Consider the following 23969-nt stretch of genomic DNA (forward strand, 5'->3'; position numbering starts at 1 on the left):
GTCAGGGAGAGGAGGGATGTGACAGTAAGCAAGGGACGAAGTACTGAGGGGAAGATGGACCCAGTGGTGGGATGGGACCCTCCAAAAATAGAACTGCATGGCACGGAGTCAATAAGGAACCACTGTGGGGAGAAAATCAGTGCTCTAGAGAAACATTCCAGTCACCCTGCACTAGTTATGGATTCATGAACAGGGGCAAAAGAATATTCCTTTGACTTCCTACCAAAATATTCCCCCCTTTTCTATCTGGTGTCCTTCGCTCTCAGATTACCTTCCATCAATTCCATGCAAATCTTTAAGTATGTAGTTATTTACTGTCATTTCCCCCACTGGAATGTAAGATCCTTGAAGGCAGGAACTGTTTTTACCCTTCTTTGTATCCCAGTATTAGTATAGTGTCTAGCCTATAGTAAGTAGTCAATAAATGCTTATAACTATTTTAAAGGGAGATTATAAAAACAAATAAGTTCATCTGGGAGCTAAGTAGAGGAGGAAAAATCATAGATATATTCCAAATATTATATATATATATATGTATATATATATATATAGTGTGTGTGTGTGTGTGTGTGTGTGTGTGTAAATTCAAGTCCACATTGCTATTACTTGGGGGCCTGGCCATTTGCCCTGGTTCACTCTTAAAGAGAATGAAGAATATTGGCCAGAAGCCAGCTGGAAAGGGTTCTTGGAGGCATTTCTGAAAAAAAAAAAGTTGAAAGCCAAGTAACAGGAAACAACAGATGTGTTAATAATTGGAACAAAAGACGAGGACAAAGTTTAAACTCCAATACCATTAGATATCAGCGAGGTCTGGTAAAAGGGAATCTCACTAAGGAACATGAAGGGAGGAGGAAGAAGTTCAAGGGTCCCAGTCCCTAAAGTTAACTATGGTAGAAATACACACATTTGACATTTCAGAAAAAAAGGAAAGCCTGGGACCACTACAAAGCACTCATTTCTTAACTCTGACTCAAGAACTCCTTTACCAAGGAAGAAAAAGGTCAGGACAAGATTACAGCGAGATGAAGGGTAACGGGACAGAGCAGCAAAGCCTGTGGCCAGAGGCATTGAGGAAACACCAGGCAAACTAAATCTGGAGCATCGTGGAGGATAGAAGCCCTGGTGGAACTACAGGAATTTTTTTTTCATGAGAAGAAAAGTAAATTCCCCAAAGAAAAGGTATGAGTTTTGTTTCCAAGACCTATCAGTTGGATTTGAATTGGGCACTTCAAGTTGGGCAGGGTTTTCCTTGTCTGCAGAACTTCCCTCTATGGTCACACAGTTCCAAAGAGAAGACAACCTATGGGGCAGCTAGGTGGTGCAGTGAGTAGAGCACTGGCCCTGGAGTCAGAAGGACCTGAGTTCAAATGTGACCTCAGACACTTGACACGCTTACTAGCTATGTGAACTTGGGCAAGTCACTTAACCCCAATTGCCCTGCCTTCCCCCCTCAGAAAAAAAAGAAGACACTCTAAATTTTCTTTCAAACCTGGGGACTCCCTTAATACCTGGGACCATATTCTCATCAGTGATACTTGCACATTGGTTTTTTTTCTTCAAGGAAATAAGACATTTGTGCCCCAGACATTGATTTGCTCAGATAAGTGAGGAGGCAAGTGTTGGGTTTAGTTTGTAAATGGAATGGTGAGACCCATGTCTAACATAATGGTGTCACCTTTGTGGCCAGTCAGAGGCAAAGGTCTGAATCTGCATACCGGCTAGTCATTTTTTTGTCTTTGACAGCATTCACCCTGCAAAGATTGCCTCAAAGCCCACAGGGTGAGCAGCACTGAAACTTTAGCTGACAAGCACCACCTACATCTCTGCTTCCATTGACTCCATTCCTCATCACAGTTCTAAGCTTACACAGTCCTAAGTCTGGGGATGGTCTTTGTCTTTAACTAGGCAGCATTGTAACTAGCGATTTTATTCCTAGGGCAAGCAGCAGGAAATGAATCCTCTAATCAACTTTATTATTCATAATATGGAAAATAATAAAAGTAACTAACCCAAATTCAGTGGAGGGGGAGAAAATTAATTATAATAAGGGTTCGTTGATGAATATATGTTGTAGCTTCCCAATTATTCTTAAAAACAAGTCATGAAAAATATTTGTTGCTAGTAAATACATACATTAAATTTTTGTTCCCTTTATATTTCCCTGTCTTTGGCCAGAGCTTAAATCACTGCATCCTAGTTATAACTGACATCCTTAAATCTCCTTTGGTCAAGGAGAATTTTAGTTTAGTGTTCCACCATGCTTCTTTTTCCCTGAAGCCCTTCCACAGATAGAGCTAAGTGCTAGGCTGACAGAAGTCTTCCTACAACTACACTATAGCTTATCTCTCCAGCAAAGAAAATCTAAATGAAAAATAGTGATTGCATCCTCCTACCCCAAAGTTTGATTCAAGTGAAGGTAATGGAGCAGATGGGAAGGAAGAGAGAAGGAACTTTCAACAGCAGGAAGGAATCCATCCATTCATTTCTTTTCTGGGTCTCAGTTTCCCCATCTGTAAAGTAAAGGGATTTGATCGACTACATAATCTCTAAAATTTCTTCCAGCTCTTTAATCCTATAAGAGGGTAGACAGGAACAGCAGCGTAAAATCAGTAAGCATCAGCTTTTGCTGCTAAGCCTGTAGCCTGCAGTACTCACAATAGATACATACACAAAAGTTGAGTGCTCTGAATTTAAGATGTGAAACAAATATTTATTGAGCACCTATTAGGACCATGACAGTGCTGGTGGTGCCAGGGAGTCCAAAATGAGTGATGACGTCAAGCATGCAATGCGCATCATCAGTAAGAGAGCCTATCCCTCTGTTATTCAGGGGCTTTTAATGGAAGCATCTGAGCATACAACATAAACTCCAATGAGCAAGGGAGAGAGAGGGCAGCATCACCTTAGAATTATAAAGTGCTGGATACTGAGCAATACAGAGCCCTCAAGGCATCTTTGAAACAGTGCACAAGCTGCTCATCCTACAGGATCCATGTCAGAAGAATGAACAGCCACTACCTAATGTTTAAAAAAGAATCCTCGGCAGAAAAAGTATATGTAAGGTGAGTTATTCAGCATTTGTTAGGGAGAGTAGCAAAGGAAAAGGAGGAAGGAAACATTTGCAGAGTAGAACAACTTAGAAGCTAAGAACAGGATATAGGTGACAAAGGATGAGAAAATTTTCTATTATAATATATATGCAGTGTATTGTATTATGGAACAGCTAGGTGGTACAGCAGATAGACCACTGGATCTGGAACCAGGAAGACTCCCCTTCCTGAGTTCAAATCTGACCTCAGACACTTGCTAGCTGTGTGACCCTGGACAAGTCCCTTAACCCTGTTTGCCTTAGTTTCCGCATCTGTAGAAGGAGTTGGAGAAGGAAATGGCAAACCACTGCAGTATCTTTGCCAAGAAAAGCCCAAATGGGGTCAGGGAGAGTTACACATGACTAAAAAAATGACTGAGTGACAAAATATTGTATTATGGATAGATGTACGTAATATGTGTTCAGGGATGTGAAGTCAATACTTTATATAGACTGGTGAGGTCAGTAGAGGGTTGGATTTGAAATCAGAAATCATGGGATCAGACGCTAGCTGTGTGAGCACTAGCAAGTCACTTATGACCTATCAGAATCTCAGGTTTCTCAGAAAATGATATTTGGGGAACTTAAATCACAAGCGGTTGCCAGTCCCAAATAAGATAATCTATGTGCATTAAAAAATGCTTATCATTTATATAATGCTTTGGTTTAAGGTTTGCAAAGCCCTTTACACATGTCAACTCGTTTGATCCTGACAACAACCCTAGGAGGTAGGCGCTAGTATGAAACCCATTTTACAGATGAAGAAACTAAGGCTAAAGAGGTTAAGTGATTTGCCTAGGATCATACATCGAAGTGTCTGTGGCAGAATTTGAGCCCGGGTCTTCCCAATTACAAGTCCAGCACTGTGTCACCTAGGTGCTCTTAAAGTGCTCATTAAATGTCAGTTATTATCATCAGTCATCCTAGTATAGAAACAACATGGAAGAGTAAAGGAAGAGCTAATTATCAAACCTTAAGACTTTACTAAGATTTTCAGGCGTGTGTGTGTGTGTGTGTGTGCGTGTGTATGTGTGTGTATGCACATGGATGTGTGTGCAGATGCATGTACATATACTATATTCTTATTTACAGAGAGTATACAGTCTTAGGTGTACGTGTGAGTGAGTATACTTACAAACAAGCATATATACTTATATATCTATATATTATTTATTCATATGTGTGCATATTTTAGGTGGCTAGGTCAGAAGAATTTGTTATGTGTTGGTAGATTATTACAGATTGAGAGAACCAGATGGTCACCTCATAATACCAGCCAACACAGACAGGCAAGTTCCAAGGTGGACTGACTGTCAGGTTAAACTAGATGGCTGGAAATCCACATAGGATGAAATTAAATTTTGTTATTTTTGTTGTTCAGTTGTTTCAGTTGTATCCAACTCTGCATGACCCCATTTGTGGTGTTTTTGGCAAAGATACAGCAGTGGTTTGCCTTTTCCTTTTCCAGATCATTTTACAGATGAGGAAACTGAGGCAAACAGGGTTAAGGGACTTGCCCAGAGTCACACAGTTAGTAAGTGTCTGAGGCCAGATTTGAACTCAAGTCTTCCTGACTCCAGGCCCAGCACTCTACCCACTGCACCACCTAACTGCCCTGTTGAAGTTCAAATGGACTTCATTATAGTTAAAATGAACTTCATTAAAGGACTATAGATTGTATTTCACTACTTATGTGCTTTAAGAATTAGGCAAGGAGGAGAACGCATTGTGGGGAAGGTATATCTTGTGAACTTACCTGAAAGAATTATCTTGACATTTTTGTTGCCACCATTGGGATGAGCAACCCAAACTAGGTTCAGCACGTATTTCCAAAGGAGGTTCATTCAGAACCAGCTAACTAGGTGACAACCAATGCCTTAGGCCAACAGTTATTAGGAGTCAAGAACAAAGAGATGAGGCGACTTCTGATTGATGAGGCTGGGTCAGACACAAGAAACCAAGAAGTAGAAGGGCTCTAAATGGACAACACTGGCCATCAGAAAGCTCAACAGAGGGGGGCCTGAGAAGCCAACATTCCAAAACTCTCTAGAACTTGCAGTAGTGATAGCAGGGATGAAAAGAACCTAGGAGCTTCTGATATCTTTTAAACCTGGCAGCTTGGACCTCCCTGTTCAGCCCTATCCATCTAGATTTCAGGAAACAAATTCAATTTAACAACCATTATTAAGTCACTGTGGAACTGGACACTACAAAGTTTGAATTAAACATGGTCTCTGAAGTCATTTGACAAAGTCTCTTCTGCTATTTTTATGGATTAAATAGCAATGTAGAGCTCAGAACTGGTTGGATAACCAGACCCAAAGTGCAGTTATTAAAGACATGATGTCAACTTAGAGTGAGGCAGGTTTATAAAGGACTGCTTCAGGGCTCTCTGTTCTATTTCACATTTTCATCAATGGTTTTGATGAAGACTTAGATAGCATGCTTATCAAATTTGAAGATAACACAAGACTGAGAGGGGTAACTGTTGGATGACAGTCATGATGGAAAAAAAAATGTCACCCCAGGGTAAAATAATCAGACAAGTCTAATTAACTGAGATTTAGTAGAAACAAATGAAAAATGCCATGCTTGTTGAAAAAATCAAATTAACAAGCACAAGTTGGGGGAGGTATTTTGAGGCAACTGTTCATGTTAAAAATATCTGGTGGTTTTTAGTAAAAAAGACATATATATATACATACATACATATATGTGTGTGTAGGTGTGTGTGTGTGTGTGTGTGTGTGTGTGTATTACGGAGTATTATAAGTTAGATGATAGTAAAACTTGGTGGATTATGGCTTACTGGCCAGGTCCAAAAAGAAATGGCTAGGAGTTCTCTGTTGTGAAGAAGTATCTTGGTATAGAGAGAGAATTGGCTCTGAAATCAGAGGATTAGGATTCAAATCCCACCTCTGATGCTGTATGACCTTTGGGCAAGTCACTCAACATCCCTGAGCTTTGGTTACCTCCTCTATAAAATGCAGGAGTTGGGCTGGATGGCCTCTGAGGTACCATCCAGCTCTAAATCTGATTCTATTAATGGAGATCTCCAGTAAAGTTCCCCCCACATACCTGTTCTTTCTATCATTTTTTTAGTTACTTGGATAAAGGCAAAGATGGTATCCTCATCAAATTTATAGATGGCACAAAGGTGGGAGAGAGTGCAAAGACCCTGAGTAACACCAGATCCAAAAGAATTTTAGATAACATTTGGCTAAATCGAAGATGTTACTTAATGAGCTTAACTATAGTGGCTTATACTTGGATTCAAAAAACCAACTTCATGAGCATGAGGAGAGTTGTTGGACAGCAATTTGTCTTTAAAAGGTCTAGGGGTGTTATTAGATTGAAAGTTCCATTTGAGTTAAAAATGTGACATGGCAGTCAAAAAGAATGAATCAGATCTTGCACTGCATCGAAACATAGTTATCAAGAATAAGGAGGCAATAGGCTCACTATACTCAGGTCTGGCCAGAAAAAACACAAAACAAAAATAAAAACAAAAAAAGAAACTGGTTTTACCATGTTTAGCTTTGAGGGATACATTTCAGAAAGGACATCGATGAACTGCAGAACATGCAAAGAAGACCAACCTAGAACAATGAAGTTCATGCTAAATATGGATCAGTTCAAAGAACTCGGGCTGTTTTGCCTGCAATTAAGAAGTCTCTTACTCCAAGGCACTTAAATGCTATCTTCAAGCACTCAAAATGCTGTCATATGAAAGGGGGTTTAAATCTGGTCTATTTGCCTCCAGGGTGCCTATATACATTGGAAGGAAATTACAAATTCACATGAGGAAAAGCTCCCTAAAAATCAGAAGTAGCCAAAAGTGGAATGAGCTAGTGTTTTCTCCATCATTGGACTCCTTTGAGAAAAGGCTGTATGATCACTTCTTGTCCTGGACATTCTTTTTCATGTGTGGGTTGGATAGGATGACTGCTAAGGTCCTTTCCAATTCTGAAATTCTGCATTCTCATGGCTATAAGGCAATGGTGCTGCATACTTAAATGGATCTGTGATCTCATCTATTTGGAAAGTCCCTCCAATGATATAGATTGCAACTAACCCATGTCTTCCCATTCTGTGTTATACTTATGTACTTGCATGAGTTCACCAAAGGGTGAACATTCACCCAATGTGCTAAATGTTCTAAAAATCGCACAACTTTTAGATATGTAAACTTTAATTTTACTGTGGTACAACACAGGGACCAAAACTGCAAGTGAATTTTAGGTTTAATTAAGAGGGGGACTTTACCCTGAATCTAGAAGTGATAGTCCCACTGTACTTTTCTCTGGTCATACCATTACTAGAGTTTTATGTTCAATCCTGGGATCAACATTTTTAGTAAATGCTGGAGAGCATTAAAAGAAGGGCTACCAGGAGAGTGAAATGACTGGAATGAAGGAAACTTGTCAAACCAGAAGTGTGGTTATAAGAACTGGGAATATTTAGCTTGAAAAAAAAAAGACTTAAGGGAAACATGATTGTGGTCACCAAGCTTTTAAAGAGCTGTCATGTGGATTGTGGTTTAGATTTCTTTTGATCAGTCCCAACCAATTGGTCCCATCTACTACCAATGAGTGGAAGATTCTGAGAAGTCACTTTAGGCTTAAAGGAAGGAAAAGCTTCCTAACAATGACAGCTATCCCCAAATGGAATGGACTGCATAGGAAGAGAGTGGGTTTCCCCTTGTGAAAGAATTCTTCAAGCAAAATGGTCTGGATGACCATTGTTGGGATACCGTAGACAGAATCCCTTTACAAGAGACTGTGTTGTCTTATTTAGTGAAAAGGGTCCTGAGTTTGGAGCACTGGGTTTGGAGTCATACAATCTACATTTGACTCCCAGAGATGCCAATTTCTTGCTGTGTGACCTTAGGTGAGGAAATTAACCTTCCTTGTCCTACAATTTCTTCTCTGTAAAAGAAATGGATTAGACAAATGGCCTCTGAGGTCCCTTCCAATTTGAAGATTCTCTGACTTGGGCAGCTTCCTAATTACTGGGAGACAATAATTAATAATCATAATAGTAATAGTAATAATAGCTAGCATTCCCATAGTGCTTCATGGTTTGCAAAGTGCTCTGCATGTATCTCATTTGACCCTCACAATAAGATCAAATGATTAGACCTAAACACGGATAACTATTATGTGTAATATTATATGATAAATCTCTTTGAGAGGTATATGGAGGAGTGTGCTGATAAATATTTAACAACAGACTCTGGAAAAAGAAAAGGCATTAAGGACACGTTTTTAAGTTTAATCTGTATTACTACCATTTTATCCATTGCTTTCTTAAGTTTAGACAATCAACAAAAGAATAAATCAAACCCCAATGTGTCCTGTTTGCTGATTTCTGAGGTGTAAATGGTCATACTGAGAATTTAAAGCAAGTGCAAGCTGCCTCCAGCGCACTGATGCAATTCAATAAACATTGATTAAGCATCTACTCTGTCACAGGCTTTGTACTAAGTTCAGGGGATCCAAATAAGAAAAAGAAAGACAATCCCTGCCCTAAGGAGCTTACAATCTAATAGGGGAAGAAAATATAGAAGATGAAACACTAAAGGGGGAGGGGATGTCAGGGGGTACTATGGACCAAGGAGTCAAAACCAAGAAGAGTGGCTGATGAAAACATGAAGAGTTAGCCTGGAAAGTTCTGAGTCCTCTATGAAGGAGGGTTTGCGGAGGAGTTTGTTGCTTTGACCTCCAGCCCTCCAGTCAGAGGGGAGAGGCAAGTGGGGGTTGTGGGAAGGTGTTGAGTGACTCTGCATGTTGATGAGATTTCAGGTGATCAGCTTATCCTGGGGGTGGACCAACGTTCAGAGAAGAAACTGAGCGGAGCCACAGATGGGAAATAGACAGGACCAGCTAACTCCAGGACAACTAAGGGGAAAGTATTCTGTGAGATTATGATGCCTTGGACCTAGGAAGCATATAAGTTTGTTGAATTGGAACTGAGGACTTTGTGAAAGGCTTGGTCTAGCTATTGACTAACTTCTGTATGATCACTTCTTATAGAAGAGACACCTCTGTGCAGAGGGAGATACGTCTAGAAGACACTCTAAATGTGCCTTGGTCTTAAAGGTTCCAATCTTCTCCTAGTTTCTAAAAGGTCCTTGGCACAAGGTATCCATCTATGATCAGTCTTCTCCACTTTGGGCCGGCAGTTCTGCCAAGCAAAAAGGTCACAAAAGGAATGGGGAAAAGAGACTGGGAGGAACTATTCTTCCGCTGCCCCACATGAGAAGTAGAGGAAGACATCAGTCTCTTTCACTGCCCAAGACCACCTTATTTCATCCAACAGGGCTGTCAGCTCCTCTTATTTCTTCTCAGTAGGTCAAACCACAGTTCTAAACCCAATGGTATAAGGTGTGCCACCACGATCTAATTCTGCCTGTGCCCATTGGTTTTTAAGAAACATAACAGAGAATTAGCCAAAGGGGAATAGAGCAAGGACCATGAAGACAAAAGACCTCTCGCTGGTAAGCGTGGAAATGATTCTCCATTGGGCAGTATGCATGGGGGGCTGCTAGAAATTAAAATGGCTCAAAGTTTGCCTGTAGGTTTCTGCAGCCTTAAGACTGAGGAAACATCTCAATGAAAGATTAGCCCAGCTATAAATCAAACTGAGAAGAGAAGAAGTGCAGGAGTAAAGACGAAGCCAATGCCAACCTCCCCGCAGAGCCTGCAGTGACAGGTGGCATCAACAGTTACCTTCTCAAACAGCCTGGCCACATAAGGAACCTGTACTGAACAGGAGGAGCACCGCATAAAGCACCCAGACATCAGCAGACACAAGAACACAGCAGCATTTTTCTGAAAATTCCCTGTAGGTCAGGGACAATCGCTTCTCGGCTATCCACAGGCAAATTATTGGCATTGCCAGCATAGCTAAGGTCTGCAGTAATATTGGTTTATGATTCTTAGTGACACAGTCACCCACTCTGCCCAAGTGAGGATGTCATTGACATTAACACTGCTGGTATTTACTCTCACTGGAAAGGAAGGGAAACTTTTAAGACACCAGTGGTTCTGGTGTGAGGTCTTTAGATAGGCCAATCTGCCCAGGAAGAGGAGGGGATGGTGTAGGTGTTGGACTATGTGGTGGGAAGCCACCTCCACTGGATATCTGGGATTCCACTATTAGTGACTCATTCCTTTGTGTTTAAGTCATTAATACCTTAATGAAAATGACTTTAACTAATTATTTACCTACCTGATAGGAAAGAGGTTGGAAGGAGGGAAGGAAAAAGGAGGAAGCAAGCATTTATTAAGCACCTACCGGCTACCAGACTTGGTGCTAGGTGCTTTACAAACAGTATTTGCCTAGGAAGAGCACTAGGAAGCTACGATAAGATGATGGATAAGAGGGAGGGGGAGATAAGCCCCAAAAGAAGGGATCTAGGAGGTACCAAAGACCACTTCACAATTTAACTCAGTTTGTGAATCATTGGTAGTGTGCAGACTGATAAAAATGTTAGTAATACCAAAATGTGTATGAGGGATAAATGGAGGAAGTACTTTAAAGTAGATTTGAATTTACATTAAAAAATTCCAACTCGAATAGTGTGTTTGTGTGTGAAGTGGAGGTACATGGCTTGTAGGGTCTTCTGCCCAGGCAGGCTGAAAGGAAAGGTGGCTACCTCCCTGCTTTAGGGAGGGTGTAGTGCAGCACACAATTGTGCCCCTGCCTCAGTAAATGACACAGACCATCAAATGTCCATGAGAAAAAGTCTCATTCAGAATGGTTCCTCCAATAGTCCTACAAGTGATGCCTTCTCTTCCCAGAATGAAGTGGGCAGCAGGAGTGGCAAGATGAAGAAGATGAAAAATTAGACCATTACTGGCTATTTAAGTACTTTGGCCTGAATGAAGCCATGGAATATTAGAGACACCTATATTCAAATGTAAGTATAGAATGCCTTACGTATTTTTTTTGTTTTGTTAATTGCCCTTTGGGATTGTCCATGCCATTAACAGGGAGAATTAAGAGCTGGATGTAATTCTCCCAACACCATCATCCAACCTTGTGTTACATACTTCAAATGCTTTTACAGGCATCCATGCCTCTGAAATGCTATCTACATTTCTAGCTGGCCCGATAGCCTTATAATGCCATTTCACTGTCTTATACTTGTCTCATGACAGGATTCTAGGCCAACCATTGATTAACTAGCAAAGGACTCATGAAAGTGAGATACCCTGGCAGATATTTAACTTTGAGCTAGTTAGTTCACTTGGTCAAAGCATGATACTTATGCGCTCAAGCTCCTGGGTCTTTTTGCACCAAGGAAGAATTCAAGTTCAATGACTGGGCTGCTTTAGTGGTTCTCCCTCATTGGAGATCACCAAGCGAAGACTGGAAGACTGCTTATTGGTTATGTTGTAGAAGGGATTCTTTTTCAGGTAATGGTTGAACTATGTGGCCACTGAGGTCCTCTTTCACTCTGAAATTTTTTAATTCTGATGCTCTACCCCCTACTCCATGCATTTTCACTGGCTGCTCCCCTTGTCTGGTAATCTCTTCCTCCTGGCTTTCTTCAGGTCCCAAAGGACATCCCACCTTCTATAGGGTGTCCTTAAAGTCTGGACACATAGGAAAATTGATGGCAATGTGGAATTATTGCATTGAGTTCACGTGAATCTTGCAAAGCGCATCAACCTTTGCATCACAAATGATGGGAATCATATTGAAGATGTTATTTGTTAATATTCCAATTAAATAAAATGTGGTTGAAAATTTCATTCATTTCATTTCTTGAAAATATGCACTTTTGCCTATGTGTCCAGACTTTAGGAACACCCTGGACAAGAAGCCTTTCCCAGTCCCTCTTAATTCTACTATCTTCTCTCTGTTGAATACCTCCAATTGACTCTATGTATCGCTTCTTTGTGCATAGTTTTCATTTTGTCTTCCATCATTAGTCTGTGAACTCCTTTAGAACAGGGACTGGTTTTTTTTGCATTTCTTTGTATCCCCCAATCTTAGCACAGTACTTGGCACTACTTAACAAATTCTCATTTACTTGCCCACTAATCACATTCTTCATTTCAAATAATCATCTTACAAATGCATGTCCAGTTCATAGTGGGGTCCAGGAAAGGAAGAAACTCACTATAATCTGTCACCAATAATTGAAAAATAATTCAGAGTGTGTGCCTTGTTAATCATGGGCCTATACCATGATAACTTCTTTCAAATGACAGGACAGAAATTCATCCACTAAGAATCTCCTCTTTGGCACTAACCAGCTCTGAGACTTTGGTCAGGTTTCTTCATCTGGAAAATGAAGGAGTTAGATGGATGTAAGGGACTATAGTCCATTCCAATGCTAACATTTTATGATTATATGGTACAGGGCAAGGAATATTGAATCAGAGGCCCCAAGTTCAAATGCTGCCACTGTGTGACCTTGGACAAGTCACTTAATTTCTCTGGGCCTCAGTTTCCTTTCTGCAATAATAAGTACGCTGTTCTAGCTGACTTTCTTGGGCCCTTCTAGCTCTGTATTATAATTCTGTGATGAAACAGGGCTTGCCCAGTGATCCTTGGAATCACGCTGCCCTCTAGTGTTTTACTTTCAAAGAATCATTAAAATCGAACACAAGAGGTAATTTCAATTGAGGGTCATAGAGTGAGAGCTGGAAGGGACTTTAGAGGACATCTAATCCAGCCTTCCTTCTCCTTTTACAAATGGGGTGACTGAGGCTGAGAGAGGGGAAATGAATTTGTTTTAGACAGGTACACCGTCTAAATATTATATCCTATTTAGACTGAGCACTGATTTCAGTCCAAGGTCATCTGTCCCCAAAACCCTCACTAATCGTGTGACCTTGGACAAGTTACTAAACCTCCCTGAGCTTCAGTGTCCTCCTCTGTAAAATGAAGACCTTGGATGCTATGGTCTTTGAAGTGGCTTTCAGTCCTAAAGCTATGATCCATCATGGCAAACTCCCAAGTACAATCCCAATTCTTTTGAGGACTTTTGTGTCAATCTGTGTCAAAATTTGTGTCAAATATATAGTGATCTTTACTTTTTATATACAGAATACTTTCGTAAGCATAATTATTTATAAATAAGAAGGAGCTAAACATATTAGGTTGGCGGGGGGCGGGGACTCTGAACTTGGAGTTAAGACAGACCTAAGTTCTAATCCTGGCTCTAATATTTATTTGCTAGTTGTCTGACCCTAAGCAGGTCACTTAGCTTTGAGTCTTAGTCTCCTCATCTCCAAAGGGGGACAATAATATCTTCAGTCTCTGTAGACAATCATTGCAAAAGCATGAAGGTGGGAAATGGAGCCATGTGTGAGGAGGAGCCCAGTATGGCTAGACCAGAGTGTTGGAGGCAGGGGCAGGGGAGAGGCATGGGGAAATGATGTTTAAGAGTGGTTGTTGTTCAAGTCGTTTCAGTTGTGTCTGACTCTTTGTGACTCCGTTTGGGGTTTTCTTGGCAAAGATACTGGAGTGGTTTGCCATTTCCTTCTCTAGCTCATCTTACAGATGAGGAAACTGAGGCAAATGTGTAAGAAAGATAGAAAGAACAAGGAGGTGAAGACCTTTTAATGCCAAAGGATTTGACATTTGATGCTAGAGGAGAGAGGGAGCACCTGGAGTCTTGCTAGGGTTAGATCTGGGATTTAGGAAAAGTTACTTCGGCAGCTGTGTGGAAGATTGGAATGGGAAGAGACTTGAGGGGTAGAAACCGAATGAAAGGCTATTTCAAGAGTTGGGAGGAGAAATAATGAAGTCTGAAATGCAACAGAAGCAGGCAGTGGTTAGAAGGGGACATACACAAGAAATATTGTGGACTAAGAAGTGACAAGGTCTCTTGGATATGGAGTGATTGAAAGAGAGGAGTCAAGGATTGCTCTGACATTGTCAAAGCAGAGTACTAGGACAGTGGTGGTACCCTCCATGGTAAGAAGGCAGTACGAACGAGGGATGAGTTTGGGGGGGAAAGCAATGAACTCTGTTTTAGATCTGCTAAGTTTGAGATGCCTGAACAACCATGAGATTATGAAGACACATGCTACATGAGACCGGGAGGAAGACTAGGGAAAGATCTGTAGATCTGAGAGTCATTGCATAGAAATGGAAATTGAACTCATGGCTGCTGATAAGATCACCCAGTAAGACATGAGCTGGGGAGAGAGAAGAGAGCCCTGGACACAGCCTTAGGGGACATCCAGAGTTAAGGAGACTGACACTGATGATGAACTGATGAAAGTAGACTGAGAAGGAGTGGCCAGCTGGATTGGAGGGAGAAGCAGGAGAAAACAGTGTCACAAAAACCAGAGAAGGTGGCCGACAGCATCGAAAACTGCAGAAGTCAAGAATTTGGTACGAATAGGATGACTGTCTATGGCACAGAGGTCATTGATTCAGGTATCATAGACCAATCGACTTTGCAGTCAAAGGCTGCAGCCCCAACCCAGTTCAGCCTCCATGTCTACTATTTGTTGTCCTTTTTAGGGGCACCTGGTGGGATTGTACAGATGGAATACTACTGTGATGGTCATGCACAGAGTTACTCTTATGGAGAGTATCCAAGTAGTTTCCAAATGGTTGCAGGGAGTCTTCCTTCCCTTCCCCCACTCCTTTCAATAGTAAAGACTGAAGAGGGTTCAAGGGCACATTAGTGAGATGAGGTCAGGGGCTTCTCTTGGATGGCAGTGAAGGACAGGGCAGTGACAACAGAGAACTAAGGGGGCAATGAGATGGGCTCACGAGGGAACAAACAGACTGTCCCCTTCCCCCAGAATGAAGTGGTACCAACGCTGACCTTACCAAGGTCCCCCATTCCACTCGTACAGCTTTTTCCATGGGTGGAGTGAAGCCGTTGAGGTCTGTTTGATTCTGTGGGGTTGGTGTTGGACGTTCATGGAGGAGGAAGGAAACAATGCTACTGTATTTCCTTGTTAACTAGGCTCATATGTGAGTCCCTTTTCTGATCTTTATGTGCCTAATAATAAACCTGCCCTATGTTGCATGATACATACAGAAAGACTGAATACCCCTACAAGAGGGAGAGAATCCAAACAAATTCAGATATTCATAAGGTTTCCCTGAGCGGAGACATGATTATTGACAAGCCCTCAAGACTGAACCTTATAACAGGCTATGGAATACACGAACAGCATCAGTGATGTTTATATAGCATCTTAAGGTTTGCAAACTTCATTATACACCTAAGGCTATCTGGACCTCACAACAACCCTGGGAGGCAGGTGCTATTATCATTTTCATTTCAGCAGAAACCAAAACAAAGAGAGGCTAGTGATCTGTGCAGGGTCACACAGCCAGTAAATGTCTGAGGCAGAATTTGAGCCCAAGTCTTCAGACTCTAAGCCTATCTCTACCTCATCGTCTCTACGTTAATAACAAAGTCTTGCTTTTTTTTTCTTTCCTTGAATTTCCCCAGTATTCCTTGCATCAAATCCGTTCATAATTCCAATTTTCTTCTTGGCTTTCATCACTGAGTTACTTGACAGACAAGGGGAAAGAACAGAGTTAATCCCACTTCTGCCGCTTGCCACCCGTGTGACTACGGGCCAGTCAATTAACCTTCCTTGGCATCAGTTTCTTCATCTATGAAATGAGAGGATTGGATGAGGCGGCCTCTGAAAGCCCCTGCAGCTTTAGATCTATGATTCTAGCCTCCTAATGATAGCCATGCCAGAGAAGATGTCCTTCACCTTCAAAAAATAATAATAAAAAAAATTAATTTTTTGCTCAAGGACGCGATTCTCCTAAATACTTTATCTTCCCTGTCCAGGCAGTCAATGTTTTCCATAGCGTGCATTCATCACATAGTTACTAAGCACCCACTAAATGACCTGCAACGTGCCAGGTGCTGTAGGAGATGGAAAATCAGTAACACATTCCTTCCAGGCTCGGAGGTACAAGTGAAAGGGTCTAGAAGTCAGAAGGTCAAGATCTGAGTTCTAAATCTAGTCCTTGTTCGTTTTGTGACCTGGACAAATCATTTAATCTCTTTGAAACTTGGTTTCCTTCATTTGTAAAACAGGGCTAATCATAATAGTTACACAGTGCTCTAAGGTTTGCAAAGTACTTTTTAACAAATGTCCTCATTTTATCCACACGTCGTTTTTTTATTATAATAATAAATAAATTGCCTTTATTATCCTCATTTTATAGATGAGGAAACTGAGGCAGAGGTTCAATGACTCAGCCAGGGTCACACAGCTAGCGACTATATGAAGTCACAGCCTTTCTGATTCCACATCTAGCAAGCCCATAGTAACACACATACCACCAATCTTCACAGGGTTGTGAAGAAAGCACTCTGTGAATTCGAATCACTAGAAATGGGAGCTATAAATTAGCTCTTTTGATTAATGAATTTTAATTTAATTAATTTTAATTAATGAATTAGCTATTTTGGGAGCAATTAGAGGGCATGGTGGATAGAAAGCTGGATTTGAAGTCAGAAAGACCCAAGTTCAAATCCTGCCTCAGACATTTGCTAGCTTTGTGACTGAGCAACTCATTTAAATGCCATCTACCTCGGTTTCCTCAGCTGTAAAATGGGGATGATAATAATAGCACCTATCCCCCAAGGTTGTTGTGGGAATCAGAAGAGATGATATGTATAAAGCACTTTGCAAAAAAATGCCGGAAAGATGAGACCCTAATTCAAAACAATATTTGTGGAAAAATCAACCAAGAGGAGAGATCACTGTGGGTGGAAATGAAGGAGTCAGGGCAGACTTCATGGAGGAGGGGGTATTTTGTCTGAGGGATTTTTTGGAGGCGAACAGGGCTAAATGACCTGCCCAGGGTCATGCAGCTAGTAAATGTCTGAGGTCACATTTGAACTCAGGTCTTTCTCGCTCCAGGACCAGTGCTCTATCCAACATATCACCCAGCTGCCCCCAAGGAGGTAGCCTTGAAAAAAGGTGTAGGACTTAGGTAGGCAGAAAAATGAAAGCATTCTAGGAAAGATGTTAGGGTCAAAGGTGCCAAAGTAAAAACCAGCAACCCAGACTTACAGGGGTCAAGAAGCAGGCGAGTTCTGGGGGAGCAGCAAGCTAATGTTGGGGTCACATGTTGGAAGGCTTTGAATGCCGGGCCACAGCCCATAAACTTTATGCGATAAGTCACAGGGAGCCATTGCAGGTTTATGGGGGGAGAAGTAATGATGTTCTTGGGGGATGAGATGGAAATGAGAAAGGGGAAAAGTGGAGACAGGAAAGTCAATTAGAAAGCTCTTGCATTGGCTAAGCAAAAGGCTAAGCATAATCTGTTTTTTCTACTTATTTTATTCAGGAACACCATTTAAGGGAACTTTTTTTGTTTTCAGAACGAATTCCTATCGGTCCAAATCACTGCCACCATCCACAGCCTCCCAAGATCCGGAAGGACCCAGTCCTCTCCTGGGCCGTAGACAGGCCCTCATCACCACCCAGCAAAATCAAGGGTCTATTTTCGGCTCCACCAGTTTGGGAACAATTGACTCCTGCTGGCCTTGTACAGGAACAGCGCACTGGTGGAAGCCAAAGGCTTCTCATTTCTCCCACAGAGGACCGAGGTTCATTAGCAGCCTGAGGCCAGTTAAAGTGGTGCCCTTTCACCAACCTAGAAATAGCAGAAATCCAGAAATGTCCACACAGACACAAACAGAAGGACTCAGCGGTATTTTCCACTCGCTTGCCCAAAGCAAGAGAAAATGGAAGTCCCCAAGCAGGAGGAATTGCAAAACAGATTTGCACAACTGAACTGTGCTCTAAAATTCTCTGCCCAGCTCTAAGATATGATCAGTGACAGTTATTGGTAGTTCTCCACATGCCAGGCAGTTAGGGCTGGAGTCAGGAAGACTTCAGTTCAAATCCAGCCTCAGAAACTTGACAGTTGTGTGATCCTGGACAAGTCACTTAAACTGTCTGCCTCAGTTTCTTCAGCTGTAGAACAGGGATAATAATAGTACCTATTCCACAAATCGTTGTGAGGATCAAATGAAATAATATCTGGAAAGTACTTAACACAGTGCCTGGCACATAGTAGGCACTTAATTTTTTTTCCTTCCTTCTTCCTTTCTTCCCTTCCATCCTTTTTTCCCTTCTTCCTTCTCCCTTCTTTCTTCCTTTTTCCTTCCTAACTTCTTTCCTTCCTTCCTTCCTTCCTTCCTTCCTTCCTTCCTTCCTTCCTTCCTTCCTCTGTCCCCTCTCTTCTTTCCTCCCTCCTTTCTTTCCTCTATCCCTCCATTCCTTCTTTCCTTCTCTTCCTTCCTCCCTCCATTCCTTACTTCCTTTTTTCCTTCTTTCTTTCCTTCCTTTTTTCTCTCTTCCTTTTTTACTTCCCCCTCCCCTTCTCTTCCTTCTTTCCTCCCTTCTGTCTTCCTTCTCTCCATTCTTTCTTTACTTCTCTTCCTTCCTTTCTTCCTTGCTTGCTACCTGTCCTTTCCCTCTGCTCCACTTCCCTATCTTCCTTCCACATGCACCGAGAAACATGAAGCTGAGAAATTAAGCTACAGCTCATGAAAGCCAGTTAGAAATAGAAAGCAAGTGAGCTGGTTAAAAAATTAATAAAAAGAAAAATTTCTCTGATCACAGAAAAGATGACTAAAATGACCGGTCTGCAGCTGGTTTACCACATTTGCTGGGGATTTGCAGAGGGCAGGGCAGGGTGAATTTAGGGTAAAAAATGTTTTGCTTGGAAAACTGCGTTGAAATATTTCAAACCTAAGTCTTTTCACTGCTGAGTCACTCTTGGCTAGTGTCTAGGCATCATTTTCTTTCTGCCTGGCTTTTCGTTTGCAATAAAAACTCATGAGCTCAGATGGATTAGAGGGGCAATCAGTCATAATTAGGGAAAAGTGTGCATTTTAAGACATTTTTTTAAATGTCCTTTTCTTGCTTCCAAGTACCTCTAATTAAGCAAACTAAACTTTGAGGGAAAGAACAGAGGGTTTGGCCCAAGAAGGCCTGGATTTAAATCCTAGTATTACTGAGGCTTACCACCTGTGTGACCTTGAACAATTCTATCCCACACCTGTAAAAGGAGTGGGTTGCATGAGACGATGCCAAAGGTGGCTTTCAGTTCTAAAATGATGATTCTGTGACAAGTCCTCATGGTAATTTTCCTCATTGCTGAGCCCCATCTCGTTAACTGCCACTCGTTAAAGGCTGGGCACCGTGTGTTTTATTCCTCCCGGCCCAGAGTCCTACACGAATAGGCGCTCCATAGTCACCTTCTAAACAAAGCGGTGAAATGAACAAACTGTAACATTTCCTCTGAGCGGGACCTGAGTGCCGCCGTATCTGTCTTCATCCCCTTACTGAACAGCAGTAGTGACCTGGGATGCATGGAGAAAAGATGCCTACCTAACCCACCCATCTTCCTGCATTGGGTTTGCATGCGTGAGATAACAGAATTATTTCACACTAGGCTGCCACGTGTCACACAATTTATGCACTTTGTGGCAAAGTGGCTTTGGACGTCTATAGGTAAGAAACGTGAAAACAGCAAACTTAGGTAGCAGAAGTTTACTGGGAGTCCATAATTTGTAAAAATAATACTTGAACTAATAATTCTTGAACTAAACACTGATCCTAATAACTAATGATGCTTGAACTAAGATTTTGCTCTATTCTATAGGACTTAATATATCATGTCCATGAAAATTAAGAATCTTCTCCAAGACGGAGAATTATTTTGAAACGATGCATTGTTTGGGTAGCAAATTATTTCTTGGGTCTCTTAATTCATTTCCCTACTCTGGTTCCTATGGAGTGACAGCTAGCTGAGAAAGATCCCTGGGTTTAGCACCCAAATGATATTTAGAGGCAATGCAATGGATAGCGTGCTGGAGTTAGGAAGACCTGAGTTCAGATCTAGCCTCAAATATTAGCTATATGACCTTAGGCAAGTCACTTAACTACAGTCTGCCTCAGTTTTCTCATCTATAAAATGGTGATGATAATAATAGCATTACCTCCCGGGTTTTTGTGAGGATAACTGAGATGATATTTGTAAAAGCACTTAGCATGGTGCCTAGCACATAGTAGGCACCACATAAGTGGTTTTTTTTTTTTGCCTTTCCTTCCTCAAATGACAGCACTTTGCTTTTGAGATTTTCACACTGAATCTTTAATTCCTATTTGTGGAAGTCAATTCTATTACCAGGCTACCCACAGCTGTTTACCCTGTGACTTCTCATTCCACCCTGGCAAGGTAGACATGACCTAAGAGATTTGTTGTTCTAGATTCAATTGTCATTGCAATCTCCTCTCTGCTAAGTCATTTAGCAATGCAGCTCAAACAAGTCTCAGTGCCTGAGCTCCTTAATATCCAAGAGTTCATATTTCCAACAGCCCAGAAAAAAAATAGAGAAAGAGACTATTTGTCAGTCAATACACATTTACCAAGGGCCCCCTATGTGCCAGGCACTACGCTAAGCACCAAGGGTACAAAGAAAGGTAGAAATCTCCCTCTCAGTGAGCCTTTGCTCTCCAAGAGCTCACAGACCAGTGGGGGAGATGACATACAGCTAAGTGCGTGCACATGAGCTATAGAAAGGATAAACTAGGGGAAATAAACAGATACAGGCCCCTAGAATTAAAAAGGATCAGAAAAGGCTTCCCGTAGAAGGTGGGATTTTATCTGGGACTTGAAGGAAGCTGGGGAAATCAGAGGGTAGAGAGATGAAGAGGGAGAGTGTTCCAGGCATGAAAGACAGACAGTAAAAGTGTCCAGAGTTGGAAGGTGGAGTGTCATGTCTAAGGAACAGCAAGGAGAGCATCTTTGCTGGATCACAGATTACATGATGGTGGGGGGAGGGGTGTAATATGTAAGAAAACTGGAAAGGCAATGGGATGGGGGGCTGGGTAGGTGAGTGGATGGAATAACCAGTAATAAAGTGCTTTGGAATGCCAAACAGGATTTTATATTTGATCTGGGAAGTAACAGAGAACTATTGGAGCTAAGAAAGAAAGAAAGAAAGAAAGGAAGGAAGAAAGAAAGAGAGAGAGAGAAGAAAAAAGGAAGAAAAAGAAAGAAAGAAAGAAAGAAAGAAAGAAAGAAAGAAAGAAAGGAAGGAAGGAAGGAAGGAAGGAAGGAAGGAAGGAAGGAAGGAAGAAAGAAAGGAAGGAAGGAAGGAAGAAAGGAAGGAAGGAAGAGAGAAGAAAAAAGGAAGATGAAAGAAAGAAAGAAAGAAAGAAAGAAAGAAAGAAAAAAGAAAGAAAGAAAGAAAGAAAGTAGCTATTGTAATAGTCCAAATATGAAGAGATTAGAGCTAGCATCGGGGTAGGGGCAATGTCAGAGAAAGAAAAGAGAATTTGTGAGAAATATTACAAAGATAAAATTGACCAGTCTTAGTAACAGTCTTGTATAGGGGAGGGGAGGATGAGAGAGAGTGAGGATTCCAAGGATGACAACTAGGTTGTGAGCCTGGGGGACTGGGAGGATGAGCCCTTGTCAGTGATAGTTCAGGGAAGCTGGGGGGAAAGATATAATGAACTCAGGTTTGGACACATTGAGATTAAGATGTCTACACTCATCCAGCTGCAGATGTCCAATAGGTAGTTGGAGATGCAAGACTGAAGGTCAGCAGAGGGGTTAGGTTAGGATAAGCAGATCTGAGAATATCAGAAAAGAGATGATAATTGTATAATCTGAATGAATGAATGAACATTAGCTATTGTCTCAAATGAGACAAAATCTAAAACACTTAGCACAACGCCTAGCCCTTATTGGTGATAAATAAATACTTTGGGGCAGCTAGGTGGATAGAGTAGATAGAGTGCCACACTGCAGGCTAGAAGTTCTGCGTTCAAATTTGGCTTCAGACACTTACTAGCTGGGGTCATCCTGGGCAAGTTACTTAACCCTGTTTGCCTCAGTTTCCTCATCTGTTAAATGAGCTGGAGAGGAAATGGGAAACTTCTCTAGTACCTTTGCTAAGAAAACCCCACATGGGAGTCAGCAAAAGTTAGATATAGCTGAACAACAATAAATGAAAGTTTTTTTGAAGATGGGGGAGACGTGGGCATGTTTGTAAGCAGTGGGGAAGCATCCAGTAGGCAGAGAATCCAGAAGTTGCAACTGGGAGCAAAGGATCATCCCACTCCCCCATCTCAACCAGTGAGTCAGAAAGAATGAGTGAAAGTGCAGCCAGTGCTGGAAAGAGAAGCCAGGAAAGCTCTATCATCAAGAGGGAGCAAGGTCTCAGAAAGACAGAAGACAGAAAAGGAATGGAAAAGATTTAAGATGAAGGCAAGTTTGTTGCCTATGAGGGAAGCGTTCCAGAGAATGCAATGGAAGGAGGTAGATATCTTAAGGGTAGGACTTTTAGGGAGAGGGTGAGAGAAGTAAATGGGATTTAGAATCATTAAGATGGTGAGGGTATAATAGGAGTTGTGGGGTGAGGGGAACTTGTTAGTCATTAAGGGAATTTTTTTAGATTTTCATTGTCCGTAGAGCTTTGGCCTCAAAAGGAAGTCCTTTCAGAACCTTGGGTAGTTCAGGCAGGAAGGAGTTACTTGGGAAGCAAGTACTTGGGGAAGAGGTGGTATCTTTTAACTGATGCTCTGATTTGTTAACTAAAAAGGACCCCTAGAGCTCAATGTAAAACATTGTCAAAAATGATAGAAGCTTAAGGAAAAGGCTCAAAGTGAAGGTATTCATCCTAATGAGGAAGTTTTTTATTTTACTCACCTGGCTCAGCTAAGACTTAGCAAACAGGTTTACATGTTTTTCAAGTTCACATCCGTTGTTCTTATCTAGCTATCACTTATTCCTCATGATTCATAAGGACAGTCATTCATTTAAAAGGGGAGAGATGGGCAGGGCATTGACTAGCTAAGTAAAAACACTGTTCTTCACATAGAAAGAAGTGACTGGTCCATCTAGGTTGGGTGCATAGATTCCACAAATGAGCATAGCAGAGGTGTGTAATACTCAGAGGGTGAGTAGCCAGGCACATGTCAGTCACTCTTACTGCTCCACCATTTTGTGAACCACCTACTTCTCCCCTTGGGGAAGGACTTTCTACTTTAGCCACTTCCTTGGCTCTGCCTTCCCTTCTGGAGGAGTGGTTTTTCTTTCAAACCAGACTAAGGTAAAAGTGGAGGTCTGCCTCACAATAGAATCGAAATTACAATTTGAGATTCCCCTAACTCTGGGTCGCTTCAGGTCTACTATAAGATGCTGGTTCTCTACTCGGAATTCTGTCCAAATAGTAGAAGGAGGCACTATTTCTAGCTTCTCAGGAGTTCTCCAAAGACACTTTTAAGTTTTGCTGCTATCTTTAGTTTCTAAAACAGCCTTAACTTTGCAGCTACGTAGAGCAGTGGATAGAACAGTGAACATGGACAAGAAGCTCTTAATGTTCACTCATTTCAGTTGGGGTTTTCGTGGCAAAAATACTGAAGTGGTTTACCATTTCCTTCTCTAGCTCATTTTATAGATGAGGAAACTGAGGCAAACAAGGCTAAGTGACTTGCCCAAGGTCACATAGGTAGTAAGTGTTTGAGGCTGATGCAGTTTGGGATTACTGGGTACCTCAAAATGTCAGGGTACAGGGCAGTATCCGGCTGGAATGAATTCACACACTCATACCATCTTCCAGTCAGTGGCAAAGTTTATTGAACACCTACAGGAGAGGGCAGGGTTCCTAGTGAACCTGTTCCCTGCCTGAGATTGATGCCTAAATACAAAAGAGACAGTGGAAGCATCTGGATGGTATTGAGAAGTGTTAAGTAGTCTGCTGTAGGCCAGGTGCAACAGTGAAAGAACTATCCAGTAGGCTAATTAGGTGATCTACATGGAAATAAGTGGTTGGTTTATGCAAGTAGTCTGGGGTAGGACAAGTGAACCAGTGAAATGATGTCAAGGAAGCTAA

The 23969-nt window shown here is 41.6% G+C and overlaps 1 protein-coding gene across 2 annotated transcripts in view; it reads left to right on the forward strand.

Moving 5' to 3' along the window:
• Positions 1-833: 833 nt before the first annotated feature.
• The window catches only part of SLC19A3 (solute carrier family 19 member 3), a 45901-nt gene continuing 22765 nt past the window's right edge, over positions 834-23969 (forward strand). For both annotated transcript variants that reach the window (XM_036758253.1, XM_036758254.1), the window contains exons 1-2: positions 834-1179; positions 10894-11012. The gene's annotated coding sequence lies outside the window, so the exon portion shown is untranslated. The remainder of the gene's footprint in view (positions 1180-10893; positions 11013-23969) is intronic.

This window comes from Trichosurus vulpecula, chromosome 4, assembly GCF_011100635.1.
Source record: "Trichosurus vulpecula isolate mTriVul1 chromosome 4, mTriVul1.pri, whole genome shotgun sequence".
Lineage (NCBI taxonomy): Eukaryota > Metazoa > Chordata > Mammalia > Diprotodontia > Phalangeridae > Trichosurus > Trichosurus vulpecula.